This window comes from Syngnathus typhle, linkage group LG6, assembly GCF_033458585.1.
Source record: "Syngnathus typhle isolate RoL2023-S1 ecotype Sweden linkage group LG6, RoL_Styp_1.0, whole genome shotgun sequence".
Taxonomy (NCBI): Eukaryota; Metazoa; Chordata; class Actinopteri; order Syngnathiformes; family Syngnathidae; genus Syngnathus; species Syngnathus typhle.
In genome coordinates, this window is record NC_083743.1 from 15,229,532 (window position 1) to 15,240,571 (window position 11,040).

The following is an 11,040-nucleotide window of genomic DNA, read 5'->3' on the forward strand; positions in this document are numbered from 1 at the left end:
CTAAACAGCAGTTTGCGTAGTGATTTTGTACATTACCGCCATCCACAGACATGTATTGAGCACTGCTTTGGCTTACAATGTAAGCATTGACCATAACATAAAAAAAGAACATTGTTGCATGTACAAATTACATTTTTTATTACATTGATATTTATTCCTTTTTATATATATATTTTTATTAATTAATTTCGGTGTATTTAATCGAGGCACATGTACACAGATTAGGTGCTCCGTGGACGTATGTGGTGGACGTCACCAGATTTCATTCATAACGAATTATTACAAAAATCAATTCATTGACCAGATTATAATTATTACCATCTCGAAAATATTTTAATAGCAGCCACGTCACCTTTCCCTATTGCGGGGCCTTGGACTTAGACCGGTGCTTCTCAATCATTTTCTGTGATGCCCCCCTAGGGAGAAGAAAACATTTCACGCCCCACACCCCCATGCTTATTAACAATAAAGAAAACAAAAAATAAAGAAAAAATAAAGAAAAATCAACTTACACTAAAGAATAACTTTATTAATAACAATGTTATTAGTCTGTAACAGAAGAGATTCAATGTTCAACTGTTACAACTCAACCCAGATCGTTCTACTACGTGTCCATGTTGTCATAATTTCTGTCCGCGTCTCTGTGTACTTGCCCCTCTTCTCCTGTGTCTGCCCACGATCAGTGTAATCACGGTCACTTACCTGCCTCTCGTTACCTGTCTTGTATTTAAATCCTGTCTGCGTGTCACGCCCTCTTGGATTGTTCTCGTCTGTAGTCTTGTCTGATGTCTTCTTGTCTCTTGTGCCACGTCTTTGTCAGTCTGTTCCCCTTCATCCTCCACTCCAACTCCCCTTTTCCTTCAATAAACCCTGGTCCAAGCTGCATTTGGTCGCCCTGGCTCCATTCCGATCCTGACAGCATCATTTTACCTGAAATTAAAAAACTAATTATAATTATTTAAACAATAAACATTCTTGATTAACTGCCATTTTATGGCGAAAAAAATACAATAAAATAATAACATACAAAGTATTAAATTAAATAACAGCAATAAATAATATTCAAATAGGTATTCAAAGTAATCAGAAACATTAACTCAGGAGCACAATATATAAAACATTTTAACCTACAAAACAAAAATGAATAAAACAATTTGTGCTCAAAATGAGGCAGCATGACGGAGACCATATCCACGACTGCAGGTAGTATCAGGTCTTCTGCAATGGTGTGTGTTTTTCTTGCGCTGAGCAATTTGGTACGCTGCTTTATATGATTCTTACTGTGCTTGCTGATTGACTGAAGTAGCATTCACAAAGTGGGATGATTGTTGGCAATATTCAGCCCGTTTTTGCTGAAAAACCTCAAGCATCTTATCAGCGTGATTGAGGTGCTTTATGAGTGCCGCCTTAATATATTTGGCTTCATACTGTCCGCTGCTAACATTGTAAGGCACAGTAAACACACCGTTTTTTTCCTCATCTCCCATCGTAGTCACACTGAAGCCGAGCGCTACGTACGCTTCGTCATATTTCCTTGTCTTAGCTTTCGTGTGACTCTCAATTTTCTTGTCTCCGTTCTTTTAAACTCTCTTAAACATTTTTCCTTGGTGTCCCACTGAACTTTTTATCGCCTGCTCTGTGCTCTGTGCGTACTTTCCGTGCGCTCTACACTGTAGAGCTGGGGTGGCCAACCAGTCAGAGACTAAGAGCCACATTTTTTACTGTTACCGCAAAGAGCCACATCATACACAGGAGCACACATGAACATCACCTCATCCCTCTTATACACGCACACGCACGGACGCACGCGCACGCACACACACACACGCACACACACGCCTTTTCTGGACAGTATAAAACAAGCTGACCTGGAGAAGGAAACTGTTGGTTCATCTGCTGCCGTGCCTCGTGTACTGACCGCCATTAAACAACCCAAGATCTTGCCAATAAAGAACCAATTGTTACTCCACATCTTTGTTTTTGGTGGCTCAACAATGGACATCCCAAACAACATACAACAAGAGCCAACTAGGCGTTGAGGGCACTGCACTCGACTGGCTTACCAACAGAAACCAGTTCATCTCTCTCTCCGGTCACAAATCCATCCTCTCCCCAGTTACGCAAGGGGTCCCCCAAGGCTCAGTTCTTGGCCCCCTCCTATTCATCTGTTACCTCTTTCCCCTTGGTACTGGCATCCGCAAACTCAATCTGGACTTCCACTGCTACGCTGATGACACCCAGTGTACCACACCAACCCGTAACCCTTCCTTCACCCACTTTGAAACCTGCATCTCTACAATAAAAACATGGCTGACAACTTTCTCAAACTCAACAGTGACAAAACAGAGCTCCTCCTCATAGGCACTAAATCCTCCCTTAATAAAACTGGATCCATCACACTCACCATTGACTCCTCAAACGTCACTTCCTCCCCTCTGGCACGCAACCTTGGCGTTATTTCTGACTCCACACTCTCCTTCCACCCTCATGTTAGCTTAGTTGTCAAGACCTACTACTTCCACCTCCGAAGCATCGCCAAAATCCGGCACTGCCTCTCTCTCCCTGCCGATGAATCCCTCATCCACGCCTTCATCTCCTCCCGGCTTGACTACTGCAACTCCCTTCTCACTGGAATCACTGCTCACTCACTCCATAGACTTCAACTAGTCCAAAACTCTGATGCCCGCCTCCTTACCCACACCCGGTCCCGTGAACACATCACTCCTGTTCTCCACTCTCTTCACTGGCTCCCCAATAAAGAGCGTATCATTTTCAAGATACTCCTCCTCACCGATCCTCCAATACTTCACGTCTGACAGTCCCAAAAACTAAACTAAAATCCTTCGGTGACAGAGCCTTCTCCTGCGCATCACCCCGACTCTGGAACTCTCCCTCAGTCTGTCTGTGACTCACCCACACCCCATATTTAAGTCCCGTCTAGAAACTTACCTCTTCTCCCAAGCTCATGACCTTCCCTACCCATAACTGGTTTCCTCTTCTTAATTTTATCCAATTGTTTCTTCCCCGCGGCTCGGTGGCACACTTGGGTAGCACGTCCGTCTCACAGTTAGGAGGGTGCAGGTTCGATTCCACCTCCGGCCCTCCCTGTGTGGAGTTTACATGTTCGCCCCGGGCCCACGCGGGTTTTCTCCGGGCACTCCGGTTTCCTCCCACATCGAGTGCGAGTGCAAATGGTTGTTTGTCTCTGTGTGCCCTGCGATTGGCTGGCAACGGGTTTAGAGTGTCCCCGGTCTATTGCCCGATGATGGCTGGGATAGGCTCCAGCACGCCCGCGCCCCCCGTGGGGACTAAGCGGTACAGAAAATGGATGGATGGATGTTTCTTCCCCCTCCCCTCATGTAAGTGTTTGCTTGTTCCCTGTAAGCGTTATTTGGGTTTTTGAAAAGCGCTATACAGATTTAATGAATTATTATTATTATTATTTGTTATTCGTTCATACATGCACATTCCTCTAAACTTTGTAACTGGCCCTGGCTTAATTAATATTAAAATATATGTCTGTTTCCTATGCAAAGGTGGAAATATTGTCAGTACTAGCTCAGAGCAGCTGACAGGTAAAGAACAGTCATCTATAACTGCATGGGATTGAATAGGCCTATGACTATGCATGAAACATTTGAAGAAAGGCCTATATTTGACCATATCATTCTTTTGATAAATAAATAAATATTCAATCAATCAATCAATCAATTAAATGTGTTATTGTCGATAAAATAATTATTAGGCTGGTTGTTCTGACACTCCCAGACGATGCAGAGTATACTGGCAAGACAAGTCCAGGGAGCAGTGCAGGGGAAAGGCCAACTCAGGACACAGACAGACAGTCAAACTCAGAGACCTTTTCATCATTTTGCTTGCCCTCATTCCAGAGATTTTGATTTGTTTTTTCCGGTACCACCCACACAAAACCCCAAAAATGATTGTGTGCATATGTGTTCGCAAAAATGCGTTTTGCTTGTGCCCATGCATTTAAGTGTGGGTGTGAACATGCACGTGTGGGCAAGGCCAGGGTGGCCTGGTTACATAACTGACTCCTGGCCTGAAAAAAATTCCCAGTCCCGGCCCTGCAGAGCATGATCCCCTCCCTCCGTAAACTGGGCAGTATTCCAACACAATAACAACCTCAAACACACCTCCAAGACGACCACTGCCTTCTTAAAGAAGCTGAGCGTAAAGGTGATGGACTGGCCAATCATGTCCCCAGACCTAAACCCTATTGAACATCTGTGGGGCATCCTCAAACGGAAGGTGGAGGGGCGCAAGGTCTCCAACATCCACCAGCTCCGTGATGTCTTCATGGAAGAGTGGAAGAGGATTCCAGCGGTGACCTGTGAAGCTCTGGTGAACTCCATGCCTAAAGGTTTACGGCGGTGCTGGAAAATAATGGTGGCCACACAAAATATTGACATTTGGGTCCAATTTTGACATTTTCAGTTGGGGTGTACTCACTTTTGTTGCTATGCACATTCATTGTTGTATTTTGAGTTACTTTGAAGTCACAATAAATTTACTTTGCTATCCAAGCTATACAGTGAGTACTTAACATTGGATGAAAGTGTCATTTCTTCAGTGTTGTCCCATTACAAGATGTCATTAAAACATTGCAGAAATGTGAGGGGTGTACTCACTTTTATGAGATACTGTAGACTGAGGTTTGTGCTTGGCATGCACTCAGAATGAAAATAACACCCCAGAAGGTTGCGATGAATGTTGCATGTCAGGGACTTTTTTAATAACGATTCTGTGATTGTTTTTCTTTCTGTCATATTGTAGTTTACAGGAATGAGGCGAGGCTAAAATCATATTGTAGTTTACAGGACTGAGGAGCGGCTAAAATGAAGAGCTGATAAGGAAAAAAAGAGTGTGAACATAAAACCCATGCACAAACACTTGACAATAAACATTCATGGGTTATTCTAGGTCAAAACATCAAGCAACATGTTCAGTACCGTATGTAACATTTATATAATTTTCAAAGTACATGTTACAATAAACATACAACGAATAAACAATTTTAGTAAATCTTTGAACATATTGGTATAATGTAGGCTAAATACTTTTTTATTTATTTATTTTTTTACTCATGGGTGAGCAAGCCAATACTTTTGCTTCCTCTGCAGCTAGTCAATCAGTTCAAAGGATCTTAGCACTTTGTTCTACTACTTTGTTAAGACAAGACAAGTTTGGTTAATTATTACAGGTTACATTCCAACATAATCATAGGATCAAACTAATCTATCGACCCCAACAATTTAAATGCAGCATAACGTTTAATTAATTTCAAGAGCGTCTGAGTCACTATCACAAAGGCACCCCAGGCATCGTCCCCAGCGACAGGCAGCATTTGCACCAATCGATCACATAGCTAATTATCTCCCACTCTGTCATGCTGTGTCTTGAGCATTGTCTCATTGAGACCAGCCATCTCACGACAGCGGTCAGAACAAGGAAGCCGATGGCCATGAGGATGGAGATATACATATGTACTAGGGGTGTAAATCGCGGGTTTTGTCACAATACGATATCATATCGATACAAAGAACTACGATACCATATTTGCCGATATCCTAAAGCCTGCTGTGATTCATTCACACTATATCGCGATATAGTGCTCTACGATCGATATATATATATTTTTAAATAAAAAATATAGAACAATATCCTGATTTATAACAATTCATACGCAAAATCAACAAGGTACTGCAAACTCTTTATTTAGGAAATTACAAGAATATTGTAGTATACAAAGTGCTTATTTTAACACTGAACTTTGATGTCGTGTTCTTTCTTTAAATGTGCGGCGAGATTTGTGTCCCTGAATATTTGATCACCGCATGGCAGGATTTACAAACTGCACGTGTCTTGTCCGTTGAGCCATCTTGTCTTTGGACTCCAAAGTGCTTCCAAACGAATGACTTGAAGCCTAAAGGGGAGCAAATTTCCTCGTCTTTTTGGACACTAGTCATAGCACCAGCCCAGGAGCCGCGTACTAGTTGTCGACTCCCCTTTCACGTGCCTGCTCTGCTCACAACACAACAACGCCGCGCACTGCTCCCGGAAAGAGGAAGCAAGCAACAATGAACTGGATTTCAAAATAAAGTCACGTCTAATGTCCGAGGTCAAACACGGCGATATAAATCGATGTTTACCTTTAGCATCGATGCCAATAAATCGTAGAGCATTATATCGATTAATCGATGTGTATCGATGAATCGTTACACCACTAATATGTACACATCTTCCACATCTTCCGTATGCAACCTGTCAAAGCAAATGACACGCCACTTGCTGTATGTGTCCCTAAACTTCAGTACCATAAAGCAAATGAGGTTCTATTCGTGTCGAATATACAATTTTCAAAGTTGACTTATTTCCTTTGTTTTGTAGTCTGATTGCACAGGTATTTTTTTTGCTAATTTAATTTGGAGTTTTTTGAAGTGTGGTTTCCATCCCAGGAGGTTGTCAATAGTAATTCCCAACATGTTGTACTATGTACTCTTTCGATAGGAGAAACATCTATTGTTAGATGTACTTCCTTGTTTCTATTGAGGTTAGGGTTTTTTAATTTCTCTAACGATTCTGTGATTGTTTTTCTTTCTGTCATATTGTAGTTTACAGGAATGAGGCGAGGCTAAAATCATATTGTAGTTTACAGGACTGAGGAGCGGCTAAAATGAAGAGCTGATAAGGAAAAACAGAGTGTGAACATAAAATCCATGCACAAACACTTGACAATAAACGTTCATGGGTTATTCTAGGTCAAAACATCAAGCAACATGTTCAGTACGGTATGTAACGTTTTCAAAGTTACATGTTACAATACACATACAACGAATAAACAATTTTAGTAAATCTTTGAACATATTGGTATAATGTAGGCTAAATACTTTAAAAAAATTGCTTTTTTTTTTTTTACTCATGGGTGAGCAAGCCAATACTTTTGCTTTTGGTTACATTCCAACATAATCATAGAATCAAACTACCGTTTTTTTCCATGTATAATGCGCCCCCATGTATAATACGCACCCTAAAAATGGCATGTTGATGCTGGAAAAAAGCCTGTATAATACGCACCCAATTTTTATTACTATTATTATTATTTTTTTAAGTCCCAATGATCGTCACACACGCAGGGAGGCAATGGGTCCCATTTTTATAGTCGTTGGTATGGTCTTAACTAGGCTGGATGTATTTTTTTTTTGTTGGCATTGATTTCTCCGACTGCCCGTAAAGCCACCACCGCGATCAGTGCGGACATGTGAAAAAGGCGTGCGGACATGTGAAAAAGGCGGCTCTGTATGGGAAAGACGTTGAAGAGGAATAAAAACACCCTTGGAAACCAAAACTTGCCCCTCGTCGTGACTCGGAGCAGCAACAAATGTTTCGGATTTGTGTAGGGTACAGTGTGACAGCAAACGAGCAGGTGATCGAGCAAGCGTCTGATACGAGAGCATTGTGTTCGTATGGAGCGTGTTTGAAGTGAACAGCAGAGAAGAAAGGAACAAGGCAAAGTGTTGTGAAATAAAATATTACCTGTAATACGCATTTTGTTATTTGCTGATTGAAACTGCTAATTAAACTGTGAATTGAAACTAATAGGGAGAGAACTGAAGTCTTGCTCTTTATATAGCTGACGTGTCTTGCGCATCCGTTCTGCGCATCTGTAATGGCGGCCTCTGTATGATATCCGGTTTGCGATGGAGAAAAACAAACAATATTTGACAATAACACACCATCAAGGATTGCACCATCGCATCAAACGATGTGTCGTCAATTATGAATTTTACTGACTAAGTGTGTTGGGCAGGATGGCTGAATGCGATGCGCGATTGACAACAAACAAGAAGAAAGGTGAGTTTTATTTCGGGGGAGATTTGTCATGTCTCGTCCCCAGTTTTGCTATGTGTCTAGGTTGCCATAGTTTCTGTTGGTGTCGCCCCTCCCTTCCTGTGTCACCTCAATCAATGTAACGTGTTTTGTATTTAAGTCCTGTCTGCTCCTCGCTCACCGTCGGATCATTGCATGTGTTACTGTCATGATGTCTGTTTGGTTTCTGTTCCTGTCTTTGGTAATGTCACCCTGTCTTTTTGTTCCACGTCTTTGTCGGTCAGTCCTGTTGTTGGTTTTGTTGTACCACGACTTTCTTGAAAAAAAAATTAAAAAAAAAAAAATTACATTTTTTTTGTACCCATGTATAATGCACACCCCAGATTTTAGGACAATAAATTAGTTAAATTTTGCGCATTATACACGGAAAAAAACGGTAATCTATCGACCCTAACAATTTGAATGCAGCATAACGTTTAATTAATTTCAAGAGCGTCTGTATCACTATCACAAAGGCACCCCAGGCATCGTCCCCAGCGACAGGCAGCACTTGCACCAATCGATCACACAGCTAATCATCTCCCACTCTGTCATGCTGTGTCTTGAGCATTGTCTCATTGAGACTAGCCATCTCACGACAGCGGTCAGAACAAGGAAGCCGGTGGCCATGAGGATGGAGATATACGTATGTACACATCTTCCACATCTTCCGTATGCAACCTGTGACACGCCACTTGCTGTATGTGTCCCCAAACTTCAGTACCATAAAGCAAATGAGGTTCTATTCGTGCCGAATATACAATTTTCAAAGTTGACTTATTTCCTTTGTTTTGTAGTCTGATTGCACAGGTATTTTTTTTGCTAATTTAATTTGGAGTTTAAGTGTGGTTTCCATCCCAAGAGGTTGTCAATAGTAATTCCCAACATGTTGTACTATGTACTCTTTCGATAGGAGAAACATCTATTGTTAGATGTACTTCCTTGTTTCTATTGAGATTAGGGTTAGGTTTTTTTAATTTCTCTAACGATTAGATGTACTTCCTTGTTTCTATTGATGTTGTTAATATAATTTAATGTTGTACTTATTTCCTCTTTCGATAGGTGACCCATATATTGTTAGTTGTACTTTGTACTTACTTGTTTACAAAGTAATTCACTCCACATTATGTAAGACTGTCATGTTGTGGCATGGTCGAGGAGCCAAATGCAAAGAAATGAGGCAGGAGTCCAATAAAAAGTAATTTAATTCAAAAGTAAAAATAATGCAAAACAAGGTAGTTTGGTAACCACAAGTTCCCAAGTATCAAAACAAAAGTAACTTAAAAAAGACTAGGAAATAGAATAGAACATGAGGAGGTAAACAAACAGGATGACAGACGAAGTGACAGGGACACAACAAACCGATGATGGACAAAACCCCAAGGTGGGTAAATGACGCACAAAAGAACACAATAACCTACGGAGACAGACACAAAAGAAACACGAGAAAAACATAAAACTATATATTCTAAAGGAAAACCAAATCAATGAATCATTGTGATGGCGGAATGAAGCCTCATGAATTGCCGAGCTTCAGAAAACTGGTGAGTTGTGATTGGTTGTGACCAGAGACCTGGCAATTGTGATGTCATTTTTAGTCGACAGCAGGTGACTGTCCCCTACCCATGATAAAAATGGAGGACTTTTGCTGCTTAACATACTTCTCACACACACACAAACACACCCACACACACGCACACACGCACACGCACGCACGCACGCACGCACGCACGCACGCACGCACACACACACACACACACACACACACACACACACACACACAATTTAATCAGTGTTCACCAGGTGGGGGCACATACAACATATTGTTAAGAAAGTTTTGGGGTTGACACAAAAAAGAATGAAAAAATAGAGCAACTTAAAAGGAACTAGCATCATGGAATTGGTTTCATCTGAAAAGTTTCCACTGTGTTCTTACACAATATGTACTTTAGGATACATGTGCTTTTATGTATTGCCTGTAATTACTATAGGCGGCTCAGGGGTGCACTGGTTAGCACGTCCGCCTCACAGTTAGGAGGGTGCGGGTTTGATTCCACCGGCCCTCCCTGTGTTCTTCCCGTACTCGCGTGGGTTTTCTCCGGGCACCCCGGTTTCCTCCCACATCCCAATGCTTGGTAGGCTGATTGAGCACTCCAAATTGCCCCTAGTGAGCGTGAGTGCGGATGGTTGTTCATCTCTGTGTGCTCTGTGGCTGACAATCGGTCCAGAGTGTCCCCTGCCTACTGCCCGATGACTGCTGGAATAGGCTCCAGCACGCCTACGACCCCCGTGGGGTCAAGAGGTGTAGAAACACGACTTGAGGTGTACCTGCATATTTGAAGACCTTTGACACCATTATTCCATCATTTAAAGAAAGAGTTATTACTACAAGTATAGACCTCTGTCAGCAGGTAGTAGGGATAAGATCATAATTTCTTAAGAAAATGGCTAATTACATTTTTTGTCTTTGGCACCTTGACCAGTGAAAAGGTTGAACAAATTGAGCATGCTAGAAGCCCTGCTCCTGATGAATTGCTGCTGTTTATAAAGGCACTAGTGACTAGATTTAAGTGACTCAGGACTTACTTGGAGAATGATTTCCCCTTTGGCAAGTTGATATTATTGAAAGCCACATGGACCAAGGAGAAGACAAAGACTTGTTCAAATATACATTGTATCGACATTTCCCATCTAAATGAGTATGGGTCACCTCTAGCTGCATGCTCAGTATTGGAGACTCTCGTGGACGAGTTGTTGCTTGTTTTATTGCCACATTCCCAACCACGAAGGAATTCGATTGTGACTCCAACTTCCACATAATGTGTCATTGCAGCTGTAACATGTAACATACCTCAAGGCATGTAAACTCACTGAAGGAACTGGAAGTTCCAAATGAAAAAAAATCTAATTATACTAACAATACAACCAAATTTTGTGTCAGAATATTGATCTCAAACATGTTACCATAGTAACGCTCAATAGCAGTTTTTTGTTTTTATACCTTGCTAATCAGACCAGAAGCACCTACTGAAGGTCCGAAATAGTCTCTGGGATTAAGTTCAAATGTAGTCTTGCTGGCTGCTACCCGGCCATATGATAAAATCATGTAATCTCTGTGTATCCATTTTTAAAAATTTCAGTGATTTTAATTAG